The 21,033-nt window shown below is 43.4% G+C and overlaps 1 protein-coding gene across 1 annotated transcript in view; it reads left to right on the plus strand.

Annotated features, from left to right (window-relative positions):
• FOXO1 (forkhead box O1) overlaps positions 1 to 21,033 on the plus strand; it is a 101,533-nt gene that overhangs the window by 74,000 nt on the left and 6,500 nt on the right. The gene's annotated exons all lie outside the window — the stretch shown is intronic.

A 21,033-nucleotide genomic window follows, 5' to 3' on the forward strand; every position in this document is an offset into this window, starting at 1 on the left:
TTTATTGGAAATATAGGCAGAGGTTGTAAACAATAATCAGATGGAAAAATGACCATTTTACTCACAATTAGTTTGACAAAGGTATAAAACAATCAGACTTACCTGTGACTGAGGTACTTGTTAATCAACATCCTGAGTCACCCCCTCCCCAAATAAGAGTAACACAGTTGACTTTTTTTTTTTAAGATGTTAGAACTGAAAAGAGACTTGGCTATGAAGGCTGTTCCAGTGTTCCTAGACCTGGTGGCCATCAGCAGCATGATTGTGTTGACACACATACCTGGGCCTCACTCCGTCACCATCAAATCCTAAGTGTCTGAAGCTTCCAACCATTGTTCTGAGTGGCAACCACTCATCTACTCAGCATCCCTTTGGGAAGGGTAATTGACTTGATGTGCCTCATTTCGGGGCTGGTTAATAGCAGGAGAAGTCCTCTTCTGATTTTTGCTAATAGTTTACATTTGGGGTACTGCCTAGGTGAGTGGGGAACAGTTTCTAGATGGGTGAGCAGGGTCCCAGTCCTGGAGGTGCTTAGATTGTTTTCCAGCCTTTCTCACAGGATGAATTTGAGGGTAGCAAGAACCATTTGGGAAACTTTTCAAGCCATATACAATGCTAATCCAGCTGTCAGATAGGCACATGTGTTGTCAAAGGGATATGGAGCCAGCTTACATTGTTCCCCTCTTGGCCATTTGGCCTTCTTTTACATGAGTACTTCAAAAAGTTATGGGAAAATATAATTAAAAGGCAAATTTAGAAGTGGGTGTTTGGCACAGTGGTTAACATGCAGCCCCCTTGGCACCAGTGCTGTGCCAAGGATAAAGTTGTTGCCTGAAGCGCTGGCATCCCATATGGGTGCCGGTTGGAGTCCCAGCTGCTCCACTTCTGATCCAGCTCTCTGCTATGGCCTGGGAAAGCAGTAGAAGATGCCCTGGGTTCTTGGGCCCTGCTCCTGGCTCCTGGCTCTGGAATGGCCCTTGTGGCCATTTTGGGGAGTGAACCAGTACATGGAAGACCTTTCTCTCTCTCTCTGTCTCTGCCTCTCTGCCTTTCAAACAAATAAATAAGTCTTAAAAAAAAAAAGAAAAGAAAAATGCAGCATCCCATATTGAAGTGTCTGCCTCCAGGTCCAAGCTCTCCTTCCAATTCTAGCTTCCTGTTATTGTATCCACTGGGAGGCAGCACGTGATGGCTCAAGTAATTGGATCCCTGCCACTCATGTTGGAAACCCAGACTGAGTTCTGATCCCCTGGCTTTGGCCTGGGCCAGCCCTAGCTGCTGTTGCGTGGGTTTGGGGAAGGAACCAGCAGATAGAAGATCTCTGTATCTTTGCCTTTGAAATTAAAAACAAACCGATAAGTTTTAAAATTAGATAAGTTTATTTTGGAACAGAAAATTTTGAGGTCCAGGCGTATGTGGAGTCTTTCAAGAGTTCAATGAAAAATGTGTATTATGAAAAAACTGCGGGGCCGGCGCTGTGGCCTAGCGGGTAAAGCCACTGCCTGCAGTGCTGGCATCCCACATGGGCACCAATTAGAGACCCGGCTGCTCCACTTCTGATCCAGCTCTCTGCTATGGCCTGGGAAAGCAATAGAACATGACCCAAGTCCTTGGATCCCTGCACCCACATGGGAGTCCCAGAAGAAGCTCTTGGCTTTGGATTGGTGCAGCTCTGACTATTGCAGCCAACTTGGGAGTGAACCAGCAGATGGAAGATCAATCTCTCCCCCCACCCCTGCCCCGCTTTTTCTTTTTCTCTTTCTCTCTGCCTTTCCTTCTCTCTCTGTATAACTCTTTCAAATAAATAAATCTTTAAAAAAAAAACCTGCACAGTTCTCAAAAGTTTTGTCACTAAAACTTTTAACTCCATTTTACATGATCTTTTTGAAGTACTTTTGTAGAATTTTATGAAATATTTCAAACATCCAGAAAGGCTTAGAGGCTAATGTAATTAGTACCCAGATTCCATTTCCCAGTTTTAACAAATACCACCCATCTTGCTATTAATAACCTTCCTGCTTCCCCAGAGACAGCCACTAATTTCATAGTTGGTTTTCTGAGAGCACCTTTCCTGCCAGAAGCTTGCTTCTTGGCTAGGAGGATATGTATGGGCCCATAAAGTCTATGTAAGATTGCCTTAAAAAAAAAAAACAACTTTACATAAATGTTACCTCGTAACATGAATATCAGAACTTGATTTTCTTTAAAAAATCAGCACTGTGTTTTTGAGATTTATCTGTGGTTGTTAGATGACCTGACATGGCCTCATATTTAAGAATAAATTCAGGAAATTGAAGCCAGACAGCTTGAAAACCTTAATGGAAAAAATGCAAGAAGAAGTGGGTGGGAGAGAGTTTCTGTTGAATTTTTAGTAAAGAGCATTGTCATTTATGGGAAAATAGTTGATTCGTGCATTAATTTGAATAGCGTGCTATCAGCCAAATGAGAATTAACCACATCTTGTATGAAACGCTAATTGTTTTTATTTACTATGGATGTAGTCACTGCAGTTTGATCCAGACAGGTGAAAGTTAAGATTTGTGGCATAAAACAGGAAGCAGATGGGGGCTAATTAAAGTTCTGTTGATGATGAAAGGGTGACTGATCAGGGAGCAGCTGGTTTCCCGATTTAAACACAATTTGTACTGTTGTATGTGGACATCCCCCTGCAAGTTCTCATGATCATCTTTCAGAGGTGAAGGCATGTGTTTCAACAACAAGTGTGAAGGCCATTGTGGCTCTATTTGTGCTCACTTTTTTTTTCCCCCTCCCTAAGTGCCTTTAGGCAGTGTCTCTACAGAGTTTATCCAGGAAGAGAAGGGATCCCAAAACATGGACAGGATTTTCAATGATGTGCTATCCACTTTGGACACCTGTTGTGCCTAGAAAAGCCTGAAATCCTTTCTGGATTCTCCAAGAAAGTGCTCATGCATTTGATTTTATTTGAGGTTCATTTTTATTCCATTTTTTATTTATCCCAACCTCCTTTCCTGGTGGATTTTAAAATATTGGCAGCCTGGCTATAACACAGGATGGCCCACGTCCCGCTAAACCAAGGGTTGGATTTATCCATGCAAAGGTGACTGCTAAGTGGTGCTGTGGAAACCTCCTTGGACTTCACCTGCTTCTGAAATTGAAATGTCTTTGAGCTTCTGGCCCTAAGAAGCTAGGGGATTCTGAACTTAATTACCCTGCATGCCTTTCACCTTGAAGTGAAGGCCTCTTGTTGCTACTGCTAATAATAGTTGCATAAAAACATCAAGATCCAGAGCCTTGTATGTGTTTTGCCTAAAGAATTCACCAACACTACTTTATTATTATTATTACTATGTCCAAGGTTATGTGAGGTTTGACTGGCCTAGATTCATGGGTTAGGCATTGCTTGAAATTTTGTACCAGTAATACCTAATAAGTGCTTTCCAGGCTTATTTTAATGCTTACAAAAATCTGTTAAAAGAGCTGCTATTACCCATTTTATAGATGAGTAGATTGACTCCTGGAAAGTAGCTCAGCCAAGGTCATACATTTGCCAAGTGCCATGCCTGGGTCCAGGATCCAGGTTTGTCTGACAGTAAGCCCATGCTCCTCAGAAGCACTATGTTGGTTTTGTGTAAAACTAGCATTCTCCTCCTGCTTAAGGAAACATGTCTGCTAGAAAAATAAAAATCTTAGGATATATGTTGCAAATGACACTTATTTGGTTACACAAATACACATCAGCTTGTGCGTGCACATCTATGTATAAGAGTATCTAGATTTCACTTGAATATATTCCATTATTTTTGGATGTACACATAAGAGAAAAATATGCAATTTTTGCTTGTTGCAGCAGTGCAGCTTTATTATGATTATAAAAGGTAATACATGGTTTTTCTCTAACAGTAGCAAAAAGACGACCTACTAAGATAAACTAAGAAGTGAAAATCCGCACCACATCCACCACCCAGAGGCGGCATCATTATACTCATCAGGATTGCCTTGTAAAAGAAATAGTGGGCTTTATAGAGTCATATAACTGGTCATTAAGAGTACTGTTTATTTTACCTACAAACAGTGGCAGTAGAGGTTTCAGGGATGTCATGATTGATGTTCCTAACTTTTGTATAGAAATTTCCTAATCTAGATGCTAGTTTTGTATAGTAGCTAGTTCTAGTGTAGTACATTGATTAGTTCTATTTACTACACTACTGGGGAAAACTGTGTGTGGGTAGCTTCATTTCCATGACCCTAATTGCCTCTGCTGATATCGCTGTGGTTACCGTGTGAGGCACGGTGTCAGCCAAAGCTAGTGTGTTTTGCTGCTTAGGAGAGGTCTGAGGGTTTTTCTCATTCTGCTCCCTTCTTAGCAGATCAGCCTCAAACGCTCTTCTCCGGCGTTCTTTTCCCTTCCTCCTCTTTGCTGTATCTTGTTTCCTTTCTCTCACCAGAAGCATTTATGAAGGTAGAAGAGAGATTTGTTCAGTTTTTTTGCCCTCATAACTCTGCAGTATGCAATTTTAAATGATTTTTAAAAACATTTATTTATTTGAAGGGCACAGTGAAAGAGAGCACTCGCTGCTTCACTCTCCAAATACTGAGAGCCTTGTGCATCTTTTGAAGGTACTCATGTTGACTATTATTATATGATGTTTGGGAGATAGAAGTCAACCGTGGGTCTTGCTTGTGTGAGTAATCAGACCTGACTTGCATAGTCTACATCTGCTTGTCTTTTTCTTTTTTTTTTTTTTTTAAGATTTTATTTATTGATTTGAGAGATAGAGTTACAGACAGTGAGAGGAAGAGACAGAGAGGTCTTCCATCGTTGGTTCACTCCTCAAATGGCCGCAATGACCGGAGCTGCGCCTATTCGAAGCCAGGAACCAGGTGCTTCTTCCTGGACTCCCATGTGGGTGCAGGGGCATAAGGACTTGGGCCATCCTCTACTGCCTTCCCGGGCCACAGTAGAGAGCTGGACTGGAAGAGGAGCAGCTGGGACTAGAACTGACACCCATATGGGATGCCAGTGCCGCAGGTGGAGGATTAACCTACTACGCCATGGCGCCAGCCCCTGCTTTGTTTCTCAAAGAATAAGAGGCACAGGTCTATCAAGTCCTACAGAACACCTGTAGGGCTGCACAGACTGGTGTGTTCTTTGACAGGAAGGTTAGGCAGCTCTGGGGCTTTCAGTCAGAGCTCCCCACCTTCTGCTCTGGGCCTAATTCTAACATTTCAGAAATGTATACCACTTTATGCTTTCTGAAATTATGTCCAGTACAACTGTTCTGTAAGTTGGTTAAGGCAGACATTGCTTTTCCATTTTACAGACAAGGAAGCTGAGCCATATGGGTTATAAAATTTGTTCCGAGTTAGGCATATAGTGATAGAGCCAGATTTAGGTCTTCTTCCTCTTGACCACCATCTTACCATTTTCCACAGTGGGTGCCCCTAAACATTGGTTTCCTAGTGCAGTCCGTCACAAAGCTGGTCAGAAGAATGTGATGTAGCGTGAGTGGGTGGATGTTTGTGCATGCACATTATTCTGTCCCAAAGTACAAGTTAATGGGGAATTTTGCTGTGAGGTTTTTGTTTTTGCTTTGCTTTGTGTAGTAACATAAAATCAGTGTGTCGAAGGCCCTAAAACCCTGCAGTTAGGAATCCTGTTTAAGTCTGAGGGACCAGAATTTCACAAATGTATTTCTTCAGTAAATTATTTTTAGTCTGAAAGGAACCTTTACTTTGTGGAAGAACACCTGTTGAGTACTTTACTTGGCTGTCCTGTGCTGCTTGTCTTGAAGTTATCATTGGAGTTGCTATAGGAGATGCCAGTGGTTAGAGGGAACTCTTCTTTGGGGACTCCGCAGTGGAGAATCCAGGAGCTGCCACTCCATGAGCAGTGGTTGGAGATACGTTAGGAGTAATGATGAGCCTGGAGGTGGGGTGGGGATAGAAGGCTGGCTGCAGGGAATCCTAGTCATTGTGTCACCAACAGCACCAGGCCTCTGGTATTTCATATTAAGGTGGATTTTAATAAGAAAATACAGTCTGTCTGCAAGATCAGCTGTGTTAGGGAAAGATCCATGAACTGTAGCCTGAGTGACAGCCACAGTGTTTGGAAGCTTAAGGATGGAGTTGAGAAATTTGGAGCCAGCTCAGCACACCGCTGCATCTATGCATAGCATTTGACAAGGCACATTCCTGAGTGAGGCCATATGCATCAACACCCTCCCCACCCCCACCTTTTCTTTAAAATTTAATATTCAACTTGGCCTACAGTTGTTGCTCTTGTTAGATTGGTGACTGCTGGGGTATGGGGGACAGATGGTGGTAAAGGTGCCAGTGGCAGTCTGCATTTGTCTCATGAATCAGGTCTACTTTCTTTCAGCAGAGTTGAACTCCTTGGTAAAACTCTTGAGCTGAAATCTCAAACTGAAGCAGTGAATCCAGTCTCTTAGAACTGAACCATGGATGTTACACTGGATATTTTCTTCTTCCTGTCTGTGTGCCCTCCTTGCCTTCCTCCCACCAAGGACCTACCTGCTTTTCATCCAAGCAAAGCAGTTCCAGGCATTGAATGTGGATCAAAAGTTCACACACAATAATTTAAAACCCAGAATATAGAAACTCTAAGAGAGTTCTTTGTTTGCTTTGTGTGGTTGGGTAGGGAAAATAAAATTATCCCAGTAGGAAGAATGGCTGTAAAACATGCTATGGAATAGACAGGAAAAATTAATAACTTAAATGTGATATTTTTCTCAGTCCATGTTCCTTAACTGCTCCCATAAAATGTTTGGACAAAGCATAGACTCTGTGACCTATGTTTTACAAAATATTTGAACTATGCTGATGTTTCTTTGTTCCCTAGTAATTTTGTGACTTTTAGACCTGATTGCAAGTTGTGTGGCACTAACCTGTTTTGCAACAGGAAGGGAGGAGGAAGCAGTTAGAGGCTGGAGGCAGAGCAAGGTGAGTGGGGTCTGCTGAGATACATGCCACAGTCATGTGCTTTTACACTGTAATTCTGATGAGGGGTAGGGAGCATCAACTCTTTAAAAATGAAGTTTCCAGGATGTTGACATTTTGGCTTCTAGTATATGGGTGTGTGGTGCCTTTCATGGTGATGGGGTGTGATGGGGGACTGTGGGGAGCCTGCACTGTCTCAGTGCGTCCTCATACCCAGCAGTCTAGCCTTGGGTTAGTGTTGGCCCTGGATCTCTTCTTTACATACCCAGTACAGGGTGTTGATTAAGTTGTGAGTAATTTGTTGTCACTTTACCCATGTTTATGTTGAATAATCCATGGTTACATTGTAGGGCATTATTTCCTTTAATTTCCTTTTAGCTGTTCAAAACAACCTGAAAGATGTTATGGTCGAGCCTAGACAATGACCTCAAGAAACAAAAATAAACCTTCAAAATATAAGAACCGGATTTGTATGCCAAACGTGAATGATGGATAAGATGTGTGAAAACATGGTAGGCTTCATAAAGAGACTTAAATTTGTTTTCAAAACAAATGGTCCCTGCTCCTGTGTCCTGCCCTCTGGCTCTGAAAAAAGTCAAGAGATTATGCCATGAATTTCAAAACAACCAAAAATCATATAAGTCATGAGACAGAAAGCAAATAGCTGTGGCAGAACGGATAAAGCCGCCGCCTGCAGTGCCAGCATCCCATATTGGTGCCGGTTCGAGTACTGGCTGGTATACTTCTGGTCCAGCTCTCTGCTGTTGCCTGGGAAAACAGTAGAAGATGGCCCAAGTCCTTGGGCCCCTGTACCCTCCTGGGAGACCCGGAGGAAGCTCCTGGCTTCGGATTGGCACAGCTCCGGCTGTTGCAGCCGACTGGGGAGTGAACCAGCAGATGGAAGACCTCCCTCCCCTCCCCCCTCTCCCCCTCTCCCCCTCTTCTCCTCATCTCCTCTCCCTCTCTCCCTCTCCCTCTCTCTGTGTGTAGCGCTTTCAAATAAATAAATCTTTAAAAAAAAAAAAAGCAAATAGCTGCTTGAATGTAAAACCCCATCATTTTCAGAGAGAGAGCAAGGAAGTCCTGAAGATGCCACTTAAGTCTAGAGAGTTCCTCCTCTCCACATCAGCCACTCAGGCTGACTGCAGGGTCCAGGGAACAGAACCAAGTCCACTTTTAGGGTGGAGAAGAACTCTGAGATGCTACCAGTCTGTTTTGTGTTACTGTAACAAAAATAACCAAGGCTGGGGAAGATACAAAGAAAAGAGGTTTATTTGGCTCATAGTCCTGGGGGCTAGAAATTCTAAACAGCATGGCACTGCCTTTGGAGGGCCCCCTGCCTGTGATATAGCAGATGGAATCGCATGGACAGAGTGAGGTCACATTGGCAAGAACAGCAGCAAGCACACAGGGAGAGACAAGTCTCTCTCTCTTCACCTCATACAGGATAGGATGAACATAGTGTTTCATTTTCATGGAGATCAAGAGGCTGCACCTCTGAAAGATGCCACTACTTTTCATACTGCTGCATTGGGACCAGGCTACCAGCACATGAGCCTTTGGAGGATAAGCTGTATCCACACCCCAGCAGATGCTTTTACTTAATCAAGAGAAATTTATATGCACATAAAAATATAGACACCCACACATATTTAAATTTTTGGGTAATCAAAAATATCTTTCTGCTTTCCAAGCAGGGCCCTGACTCTTCTTCTACCATCTGGATAGGAGACATGTTTGGTGTTTTTCCCCTAGGTTCTGTGTTGTAACTTGGGTCTCTTGTCTTCTGAACTTTGATTTGCTGTCCTGTGTATTGCATGGAGGATAAAACACATGTACTTAACTTGTGTGTGTGTGTGTGTGTTTTAAGATTTATTTATTTGTCAGAGTTACACAGAGAGAGAAGGAGCAGGAGAGAGAGACAGAGGTCTTCCATCTGCTGGTTCACCCCCCAATTAGCCTCAATGGCCAGAGCTGCGCCTAACCGAAGCCAGGAGCTTCTTCCGGGGTCTCCCATGTGGGTGTAGGGGCCCAAGGACCTGGGCCAGCTTCCACTGCTATCCCAGGCCATAGCAGAGAGCTGGATTGGAAGAGGAGCAGCTGGGGCTTGAACCGGTGCCCATATGGAATGCCAGCGCTTCAGGCCAGAGCTTCAACCCTGCACCACAGTGCTGGCCCTTGAAGAATTTTCTAATATGCTTGAAATTGTTAACAATTATAATAATGGTTTGTGTGTTCCAAGCATGTTTTCATTTGATCTTCACTGTGCACCTTTAAGAAAAGATTTATTTAGTTAAATGTCAGAGTGAGAGGGAGAGACATCTTTCTTTTTAAGTTTTATTTATTTATTTGAAAGAGTTACACAGAGAGAAAAGGAGAGGCAGAGAGAGAGGTCTTCCATCTGCTGGTTCACTCCCCAATAGGCTGCAACAGCCAGAGCTGAGCCGATCCGAAGCCAGTAGCCAGGAGCTTCTTCCGGATCTCCCATGTAGGTGCAGGGGCCCAAACATTTGGACCATCTTCTGCTTTCCCAGGCCATAACAGAGAGCTGGATCAGAAGTGGAACAGCCGGGACTTGAACCGGTGCCCATATGGGATGCTGGCACTTCAGGCAGCGGCTTTACCTGCTATGCCACAGTGTTGGCTCCAAGAGACATCTTCCACCCACCAGTTTGCTCCACGAAATGGTTGCAATAGCTGGAGCTGGGCCAGCCCAAAGCCAGGAGCCAGGAACTCCATCCTGGTCTCCCACATGGGTAGCAGGGTCCCAAGCATTTGGGCTTTCATCCACTACCTTTCCCAGCTGCATTAGCAGGGAGGCAGATGAAAAGTGAAGTAGCTGGGACTCTAATTCACACTCCAGGATGGGATGCCATCATCACGAGCAGCTAGTTAATCCGCTGCGCCACAATGCGGGTCCTTTCACAGTGCACATTTGGGTTACGTAGTACTGAGGCATCAGGGTACCATACAGCCCAGGTTCACATCATACATCTTGGGATCACATTATACAGATCATACTCATGTGTGGAGCTAATGGCCTGACTGGTACACAGACATAGAAGCCCTGCCTTTGGTGTCCTTTCTACTGAACCATACTGGCAGATTCATAATTTTAAAACAACATGGAGAAGACACCTTCCTGCATCCTCAAATGTGCTATTGCACATACTGTGGAAGAAAACTATAGCCACAGTTCATTGTATCCTTGAATGTAGTAACAGCTTGGGCGAGAGGAAGACATTTGTACCACACTAGTAGCTATTCAGTTCTTTTTTTAAAGGAAATTCAAAGTGGTAACACTAAAAACAATGAGGACTAAAACTCCCAAGAGGAACTTCAGGTGTACCGTTACTAATCATCCACTCAAGAGAATCCCCAATTTCTCATTGGTTTGAATCATTCTAAGCAATGTTTGCTTCAGTCAGTCATGCTGTGTTTGCTAGATTCCCTGTGTTTAAGTCAGAGCTAAGTGTACAGAATTCTCCTTTTTTTCATCCCCAAATAGCACATGTGTATTGCGTGTAGCCAGCACATTTTAAAAGATCAACACCTTCCTAAAAAGCATATTCATAACTTCCAAAGGCAGCTGTGAGGTTTTTGTCTTTGGAGATTTAGAAAGATGATCTTGTATGTTTGGTTCATGATTGCAGTGTTGTTCAGGTTAGCAAAAAGGACTTGGGTTCAAACTGCAGCATTAGAGTGAAAAGTTTAATACAAGGAAGACTCAGAGTGGTGAGAGTCGTTAGTCACTTAAGTGATGTCCCTTGGGTGGTTAAGGGATCCTTTTTGTCCTACCTGACATTTCTCCTGGGAACCCAAAGAATTTGCGGTTCTCCAGGTCTTCTTAACCTGAGTCTAGGGCCATCTCTGTTCGGGGCCTTCAGCCAGGCATGATCCTGCCTCTCTTGACCATGTTTTTGTTAGTGATGCTCACACGGATTTGCAGCTTAAGCACAAAGTTTAAACCCAAGTTCTTGTGGGCATCACTGCCACAAATATGCTTCTGGTGGGGTGCCAGTAGTCACTGATACTATATAGGGGTCACTGCTTGCTTTGCAGGATCCTTTTCAGTTGCATTTTCAAACAGAGGAGTGCCAGCTTTGGGGTGGAAACTTAGCCTTAGGATTAAGCAAAGTATAGGTTGTATGTTAGGTCTGCGCTGATGGCTGTAGGATGGACACAGTGTGGATGACCTTGAAGGATCATGGGATTTGTAGGCCTTTAGGTAACTTTATGAAGGCAGATTTACTGAAACATCTGTTTGGGGTTCTTCCAGACTTCTGGAATAGGTCTGGGCTTTGATAGTGCTGAGGGAGCAGCAGTCTGTTTACGAGGTCCTCTTGTCTTAATGCTTAGGAAGAAGGTGTGGAGAGTGGGGCTGTCATCTAGATGACCTACTGTGTCTTAGAGTCGAGTCGTGACAGGCTTGCTCATGTGGATCCCTGATGTCTGTGGGAAGCTTGTGAGCTCTGGCTTGGACTCAGGCTCTCACAGTGCGAGAATTTTACTTTAGCATAATCCTGGGCCCAAATAATTCTGCTAGAATTGGGTCAGCTCATGAATTTTGGATAGGTTTTTTTTTTTTTGATAATTGTTTCGTAACCCCCAAACAATGTAACTTAGCTGTCATGAGTTGTCACTGCATTAGGCTTCCTAGTCAGAGTGATAGGCAAGCTGTTTCAAGATTCTGTATAAACCCTCCAGAGAAACCCTACATTGCAAGTAATATATAATTCAGAGTATTATACTTTATTGCAGTTTGCTGCTCTTATTTTGTAATCTGGATTATCATATCTTGGTACCAAAATAGAAAAACCTTGTAAACTTAGACTTTGTGCTTTAATTCTGTTTGCTAAGAGTTAGCAGTTCTTAGTGAGTAAACCATGTAGCCAATGGATTGATTATTGTCTAAATTTCCCAAGCAATAAACAAGTCCAGGATAAAAAGCAATGTTGATTGTATATCCTGTGGGTGAGATGTTGTCCTGGAGATTTAAATGCATCACAAGTTTGTGTTTTTGACTCTAAATTTATATCCATAAAGTTTTTCATTGACTTTTGTAAACAATTTGGTCTCCTACCTTGGATATAGTTTAATAGAAGCAAGATTCATGGGTTCACCCCTGTAACTCTGGCAAAAAATACTTTAGAGTCACGTGAGTCCTTTAAAGCTTTACAAAACTTTAAAAGTATTGATATTCGTTTTATGCTCAATTTACGTTTTTCATCAGAAGAGAATAGATTCTAATGTGTTCTTTGTTTTTGGTTTTTATTTTGCCTTATTCTGGTAGCCAAATAGATAAGGTAGTTAATTGCATTGCAATGTTGTGTGTTTATAGAACCATTTCAGATTAGAAAAATGGGGATGGCCTATAAAATAGACTAAGATTTTCATTAGGAAGCTGCAAAATCACTTTAGTACAAATGAGTTTCTTCTTAATATTCTCATGGTGGGGCCCTATGTGTCTGAAACAGCCATTAGGCATGAGTGGCAAAAAAGAGTTTGTATTTTGGGCAGTTAATTAAATCGAAGTTTCAGAAAGGATAGGCCCCTTAGGTTCCTAGATGGGCAGGGTGGGGGAGTTGTGGCTGTCTTTGTGGACTTTGGCAGTTGTGGACTTTGACAATACCTGTTCTCTATGTCTCCCTAGGGAGGAGGCTCTGAGTGGGTTTAAAGGGTCACCAGGGATGCTGGCACACTGCACTGAAACTAAATTAATCTCAAGAGAAACAAGCTCTACTTTGAAATCCTTGGTAGCCTGCAGCTCCCTTTAAAAAAAGGAAGAACCAATATATTTAAAAGAATTTTAGCTAAATGAAATTTGGTCCCTGGATATCCTCCACTGGGATCTTATTAGCTAGGGTTGATGATACTCGTTTGAGAGTTGGCCTTGCTGGTTTGTATGTCTGTGTTAGGTTCAGGCATATTAAATATGAGTAATTTCTGTTTCTTTAAGTTAGATCCACATTGCCAATTTAACACTGAGGTTATAGAAAGTGGGTAAGAAAAATGGCTCATGATCTGGATGGAAGGCAAGTTGCTTATATCTAAGGGGACTTAGATCCAATCTTAACTTGCGTTGTTTTGGGGTTTGTCTTGTATGTAGAGCACATAACACTGATTAATAGGAGCCTCCTGTGTTCATATTCTAAAAATAAGGGTTTTGCCCTTCCTTTCACAAAACTAGCTTAGATGTAGTGTTTTCCTATGGGACATACTTAAATTTTATGGTAATGGGGAAGCACTGCTTTTAATTACTGCCTCTGAGAAACAAAAAGCTTGGTATAGTTTAATATCATCAAGGACATTTTCTGTTCTATATCTGAAGGTTTTTCTTTTAAATCCTGGGTATGAGAAGTTACGGCTTAAATTTTGCTGTGATGTATTTAGGCTTTTGGCTAAGCAATAGCAGGTAAACTGCGAGTGTCCTTCGTTTTTTCTGTTGTAAAACTTCCCCCTCCCAGTCTTCTGGCTAGTGGTGCCTCTACCTTCCTTCTGTGTCTCTCAACACCATGGTCACCTGTTACCTCTTTACCAAACTTCTCGTTCCATAGCATGCGCCCCCCCCCCCCCCCCCCGAACATGTTTGAGAAGAGATGAGAAAGCGCATCATTCCAATAATTGACATTGTGGGTGCAATCTCATAGCAGCTACCTGGAAAATCTCCTCCTTGAATAGCCTCAGGAACACATGTATGTCTGACAAAGGTCCGCAAAAACAGATGACAGACTATGGTAAACACTCTATTTACAATTTAAAATGAGATCTTTCAGTTGAAGGATTGCAACTCAGTTGTGAGGATGTGGGAACAAGCTTGAGGAGGGCTCTCTCTTGAACAGGAAGTTTGTGATGAATGACTTAATCAACTTGTAGCCATTCGTGATCGCTTAAAAATTCCTGTTTATATATTCCTTTATTTCCTAGAGCAAAATGGTCCATGTTCATTCTTTAGCTTTGTTTGAGGTATTGCACCAGTTACTTCCATGCATACTGTCATGTAGCCCCTCACAGTCCTATAGAAGCAGGCTTGGCGAGACTGAAGTGGCATAGTGGCCCAGCAGCTAGTCCTACTCTAGAGCTGGCCAAACACACAAAGCTTTTCATGACATCTTTGGGTTCTCATGTTTGTCTTTTTGATATTGTTTTACATGAGACCACAATCTCCCACATTCTTTTTTTCAGTGGAGGCTCCCTTAATTTAGTCATATATTCCTTCCTTTGGGATGATTTGAGTCAGATAAACTGGAGCTAAATATGTATTAGTAGTGGCTTGAGAATCTATAGCTCAGGATTGGATTGGCTGGCAAGAATGACCTTGCATGTTCTAGTCTTTGTTTTGTATTTCTTCTAGGACTGAAGCCCCATGTGGTTCCACTTTTTGTAAATGAATACTCATAAGCTTTCCATCTGCATTTTAATGTCTCCGAACTCTGTTTTCCCTAACATAAAACAAGGGTGTTAGACCGCATGACCTTGGCAGTACCTTCTGGTTTTCTGAAGCTGCAAGTTTCTATCTGTAGCCCTAGGTCACTGGAGAAGCTCAGAGACCTCTGTTCAAACAGGGGAAGGGTGGAGATGTTCTTTGAGGCATTCAGGCGAGAAGGAGAGGGCTCTGGGGAATGCTTGCGGCTTGCTGGGAGGGTAGGACCACATGTCTAGATGAGCAGATCACAGCAGATCTTCTGTTACAGCACCCTTTTAACTTTACTTATGTGCTGTCACTTGTAAAAAGAACCATTGGCTAGAGGTCACATGTTTTCTTTCTGTTCACAAGCAAAATGGTTAAAATTGTTGTTTCACTAGTAGCTATGGTGGGAACTCAGTTTTTTTTTTTTTTTTTTTAAATATTTATTTATTTGAAAGTTAGAGTTACACAGAGAGAAGGAGAGGCAGAGGGAGAGAGAGAGAGAGAGAGGTCTTCTGGTTCACTCCCCAGTTGGCCGTAACGGCCAGAGCTTTGCCGATTGGAAGCCAAGAGCCAGGAGCTTCTTTTGGGTCTCCCACATGGGTGCAGGGGCCCAAGGACTTGGGCCATCTTCTACTTTCCCAGGCCATAGCAGAGAGATGGATCAGAAGTGGAGCAGCCAGAACACGAACCAGTGCCCATATGGGATGCTGGCACTGCTTTACCTGCTATGCTACAGTGCTGGCCCCAGGGGAACTCAGTTTTGAATAGAGATTTTCCTACTTTCTCTTCAGTCTGTTTTCACTTGTGGAAGTGCAGGAAGAGATGGTATGAAAGACAGGAAGCAGGAGGAGGGAATAAAAACTATGCAGGAGGCTATATAACAATCACAGGCATTGAGAAAGTTCACAGAAATTAGATAAAATGCTTTGGAAAAAATCTAGTTTGTCTAGCATTTTGAAAGAATTTCTAGAATTTCCAGAATAACAAGTTCATTTAGTCATATGTTCCAGTCTCTTAATGTGAGGTTCTTTTTATTGGATCTGGTGTCCGTTGACCACACCCTCAGACAGGCAGCTGGGGGAGTCCCTGGAGACCTTCTGTGTTCCTTGCGAGTCCTCACAGCCTCTTTACACACGCTTTCCCTGGCGATGTTCACATCTGAAATTCACACTTCAGCGGCTGTGGTTTCCTGCCACAAAGAGGAACCCACTGGAATACAAGCAAGTCATAGTGTGTACATTTATCACCTGTTGAGGCAGAAAAATGAGTTTTGTAAACTATTAAACAGAACTAACTCTGCCCCTCAAGGTGCACGCTTGTAACCTCAGTCTTGAATATGTTCCTTTGATTCTTAACAGTGATGAAGCCAAGGAGATGGTTTTTCATCCAGCAACAGTGTTGTAGGCATAGGCACCAAGACCTTGCTTTGAGCTCTAACTGGACAAATAAATTTCAGATCCTCAGTTTCTGCAGAAATGGGACCAATAATACCTGCCTCATTTGTCTGTTCCAAGAACAAAGTTGAATTATGTTGACAGCAGTGAACTATGAAAGATGTACGAAAGGCCACGGTTTCCTGAGCTGGGTGCATTCAGTTTAAGTTGCTGCTATTATTTTATTGCGGTGAAACATAAAGGCCAGGGTGATATTAGAAATGCCAAGCAGGAAGACAAGTAGAATGTAGCAGCAGTGGGAAGACCCCTGGCTGAAAGGTGGTGTTCTCCTCACTGGCTGAGGGTTGGGCTAGGTGCAAATGAGAAGGCAGCACAGGTCTGAAAGCAGGACTGGGGAGGGGAAATGAGGGTCTAGAGAAGCTCAGTGTGAAGAGACATGACCTGGAAGAGGGCCAAGCTCCTCTGACACTGTTAAGGGGAGAGACTGCAGGCAGAGGGCAGGACCAAGCCATTTTTTCAACCTGGGCTCATGGTGATGGTGGAAGTACCACAGAGAGTTGTCTACACTCTATTCAGGGCTAATTCTGTATTTCCTCCATCTTTGGTGGGATCTTCAGGCTCCTAGATGTCTACTGGAACAGCCTATTTGTTTGTCTCTCTTTTTTTTTTTTTAAACCAGTACCCATTTTGATGTATGTTTACTCATTTATAATTTAAATTTAAGTATGGACAGCATATTTGTGAACATGAGTTTTAAAAGAATGAGACAAAAAAATTTATAGTAAATGGAATTGTAAAGATATCCTTGATCTCAGTCCTGTATTTCAGCAGTGGTTTGATAATTGCTTTAGATGGTGAGGCTAGGAGCCTGTGGGGAGGGGCTTTGGGAGGTGGGGTGGTTTCTGGGGACTGGTCTTAGCACATAACTTCTCCCATCCACATAGGCAGTTGAAAAGGGGAGCTCCAGAGAACCACTCCCACAGAGCTCTGTTCTGGGACCTGTGGCTGCTCCCTGCATACACTGGCCGTGTCCAGCGCCCTGAGAACCCCTGGCCTGTGTGTGTTACATGGACCACAAGGCTCGGCAGCAGCGCCTCCAGAAGGCTTACAGAGTACAGTGACACTGGCTGGCAAAGTACATAGAAAACCTACTTTGGTGTTGGAGTTTAGTTCTGAGGTAGTAAGTAGTATGTAGAGAAATTGTATACCCACCCACCGCCCCCTGCACCAACCAGTTTTGCCCATAGCTAGCATGTATAAGCCTCATGTCATTAAGAGACTATAAAGGTGTGATAATAAGGAAATGAGATGAATGTTTATTATATAAGTAAGTCTATTATCCTAGCAGTGATAACAGTAACATCAGCTAATACAGATTGAGGTAGGAATTTCACATGTATTATGTCCATTAATCTTTGCAACAGCCCTGCAAAGGTAAGAACTCTGAATCCATTCATCAGATACTAGAGTGCCTACTTGGCAGTTGTGCCATGAGTAGCAGCAGACAGACAGGCTCCCTGTGCTCACCGTGAATAGGATCATCAAAAAATGCTCTGGGGAATGGAGGGACAGTTGGGCTGAGGTGGAAGCTGGGGGAGGGTGTGTGTGTGTGTGTGTGTACATCATTTCTGGAGGCCAGGCTCTGTAATTGCTGCTTCTTTCTTTATTTTTAAAGATTTATTTGAAAGGCAGTTGGAGAGTAATATTCAGTCTACTAATTCACACCCCAATTGGCTGCAATGGCTAGGACCAGAACTAGCTGAAGCCAGGCATGCCTTCTGGGTCTCCCACATGGAAGGCAGAATTTGGACCATGTTCTGCTGCTTTTCCAGGCCCATTAGTAGGGAGTTAGATTGGAAGCAGAGCCGTTGGGACTCCAACTGGTGCTCTGATACAGGATGATGGTATCGTAGAGATGGCAACTTAATCCACCAGCCTCTCTAATTGCTTCTTATGTCCTTTGCTGCTCTTGGCGCAGAATAGGTTCTAACAACGTTAGTTGGCATGAATTAGTACATAAATTGATGGAGGAAAAAGGAATATCTTTTGTAGGACATCATTACATCTTCTTGTAATAATTTTTGGATGTCAGTCAGCAAACACCCATTGAATATATCTTGTATGCAGAGCATGGTGTAGGGGTCATTAGGTTAGAAATTAAAAACAGATTTAGTCCTTGCCCTTTAAGGAGCTCAGAATCTGGACTGTAGAGTGTGTAGAATAGAACACCCAAGAATTACAAACAGCCAGCAAAACAGGTTGAGTAAGCTAGTACACCTTGTCCAGGTCGCCTTTCCAGCTCCAGCCTCCACAATCTGCAGAGCTCAGTGCTGTACCTGTGGGGTGGCTGGGCATGCAAGTGGTGGGGGTGGGGGTGTGTGTGGGGGGGGAGTCGGGGGTTTTGTGTGTGTGTACAGAGAAGTACAGTTGGTGAAGAGGAGATGGGCTGACTTGGCTTCTTCATGCAGCATTTGGGTAAGGGATTGACAAGTGCACCAGCCTGTGTCCTCACGCCCTCTGGCTCTTCAGGTTCAAGAGCAGAGTGCCTCAGAGCCACACAGCTGGGTGGACTACTGTTCCATCCAGCCCCAGCTGTGCCTGGCAGAGAAGTGCAGACACAACATCATTAATAGCAGCACATATTTTTACAAGATTTACCTCTTCAAACCCCGCCCCTTAGAAATCATAGCTTCTTCAATGTCCTGCTGGCTGTGTGAAAAACAGGAATTTATGTAATGAACCTTGCACAGCGGACCTTTTCCTGTTCGGAAAAAAATTTTTTTTAATTGTTGGCATAGTTAGGAGACAGCTCTGTTACTCAAAGAGCGACCTGAAATGTCCTCTTAGAAAAATACGTAGTATGATGTTTTGATAAGTAAGGCATTGCTGTGGCTGTTTCGTAAAGTCTGCATAGTGAATTAGTGTGTGTCCCACTTGAGTTAGTTGACAACGTCTTGGACTTTTTAACGATTTCATTATTATGTCTTCTGCAGTCTTACTAAAAATGCCACCCCCTCCTCACACTTGCAGTGATCTCATGGGGTCATCTTGCAAGTTTCAGAACTATACCCCCTATACCCCAAGTCATTGCAGGCAACCAGGAAACTACTATCTGGGATGATCTGTCTTCCCCTTTATCATTAACTAAATGTGACAGGGAAAGGAGTCAAGCTTCCTCTCGTCCGGAGATTTCATCGGTGCTTATCTGTGTGTCTATTGTGTTCCAAGAACAAAACTGTCATGATGGAATATTGTGCAAATGCACAAACCTCCAGACTATAGAAGTTGTTTCAGGGGACAGGGTTGGAGTATTTGGCCACATTCCAGTACTACACCGGGGACAGGCCCACTTCTTTTAAGGAGGAACTAGGAACTCAAGTTGCTGGTACTGATGGGCATAGCTGATAAGGCTATGGCTCTGTGAGCATGCATGCGTATGTGTGTAATGGATTTTCTCATAGGATTTTGGGAATCTTATAGGAATGGAATAGGGTATGACAGAAATACAGTCATTGACCTCTTTGGAGGATTCTTGTATGGCATTGACGCCCCTAAATTCTAGTTGGCTATAGATAAGAGGTGGGACAGGAGGTGGATCTTAGAAACAGTCACTGCCTTGTGCTCACACACCGGCTCAGCATCCAGCTGGGAAGTGGCTGCTCATTTGCTGCTCCCTGTGTGCTTGGCAGGAGGGCTTGTCACATAGCTGCTGTGTGCAGTCCTTGAGCAGAATTACTACAGAGGGGGTCAGAAGGCATTCTGAACTGGAGACCTCTCAGCTCCAGCTATCAGGCCTCATTCTGACTTTGTATCTCCTTTCAGAAAGTAAGATCTCCCACTCTCCCTTTCTGTTTACTCCTTTTAATGAGCAATGGCTTGACCTCGTAGTTGGAGCTGGAGCAAGGCCCCATCCTGCTGTGCAGAGATTCTGCTGTGGTGAAGTGGTTGGCACTCAGGCGCTTGTGTCCCATGTACATGGCATGAGGATGTGGGCACTGTGGCTGTGTCCCTGGCTGACCACAGATCCATCCAGAGCCTTTTTGTGGTCAAGGCGGGGAGGAGCTGCAGAGACACTTGGTACTTGGTCAGCTCATCCTGGCACCCAATTGACAGAGGAGGCCAAGGACACCCTGGAGCTATGTGTACAGTCCTGCCCCCAGGGGTCTGAGGTACCCAGAATCCTCCTCCTGGACTTGGAATCAGCCCCTGAAGAATGAGACTGCTACATGAATGGATCGTGACTGTGCCCTTATCTGTGCTGGGGCAAAAAGTTGTTAAGACCAAGGGTCCTTCTTGTTAGACGCTCAGAGTGTTTAACAGGCTCTTGCAAATGCCAGAAGCCTTGCTGTATACCTGTGGAGTAGGTGAATCATGTTGGGCCTTCCTGGTCTGTATCTGGCCCTCAGTGAAAGTTTTTTTTTTTTTTTTTTTTTTTTTTAAGATTTATTTATTTATTTGAAAGAGTCACACAGAGAGGAGAGGCAGAGAGAAAGAGAAAGTGGTCTTCATCTGCTGGTTCACTCCCCAATTGGCTGCAATGGCCAGAGCTGCACCAATCCGGAGCCAGGAGCTTCCTCTGGGTCTCCCACATGGGTGCAGGGGCCCAAGGACTTGGGCCATCTTCTTCTGCTTTCCTAGGCCATAGCAGAAAGCTGGATCGGAAGTGGAGCAGCCAGGACTTGAACTGGCGCCCATATGGGATGCTGGCACTGTAGGCAGCAGCTTTACCTGCTGTGCCATATTGCTGGCCCCTGAAAGTTTATACTGAAGCTCTGGTCCCATTTGCCATATATTTGCAAGTTGTTTCAGAAAGTTTATTAAAATTGGAATTAAAATTTATTTTGCTAAAAAATATTGAAATGCTTGCATATGAAGGCTCTTCAGAAAGTTCATGGAAAATGCATATTATGGAAGCATTATATATAGAGTTCAAAAATTTATTGGCAAATTAATTTTTTGTGCCTAATGGACTTTGAAGATGTGAATGAATCTAGGCCTTACAACTTTGCAGGCTTTCATTTCCCAGCGAGGAGTACATCTTGCTTCATCTATTACTTTTTCTTAATTAGCCCAATAATATAAACATTCTCACTTCAGCTAAATGACGTTGTCAATCTGAGGAGAATTGACAGTAGTTTGAGGGTAGAATGGAAGGGCTGTTGATAGCACTTTGATGCAGAGTACTACATATTTGCATTGTAGCTAAGCAAAATATTAGTGGTTTTGAAACCACTTCCTGTAATTTCCTTGTAAAATATAGCTGCATAAAAAAGCCACTTATAATCAAGC

The sequence above is a fragment of the Lepus europaeus genome, chromosome 6, assembly GCF_033115175.1.
Source record: "Lepus europaeus isolate LE1 chromosome 6, mLepTim1.pri, whole genome shotgun sequence".
Classification (NCBI taxonomy): Eukaryota; Metazoa; Chordata; class Mammalia; order Lagomorpha; family Leporidae; genus Lepus; species Lepus europaeus.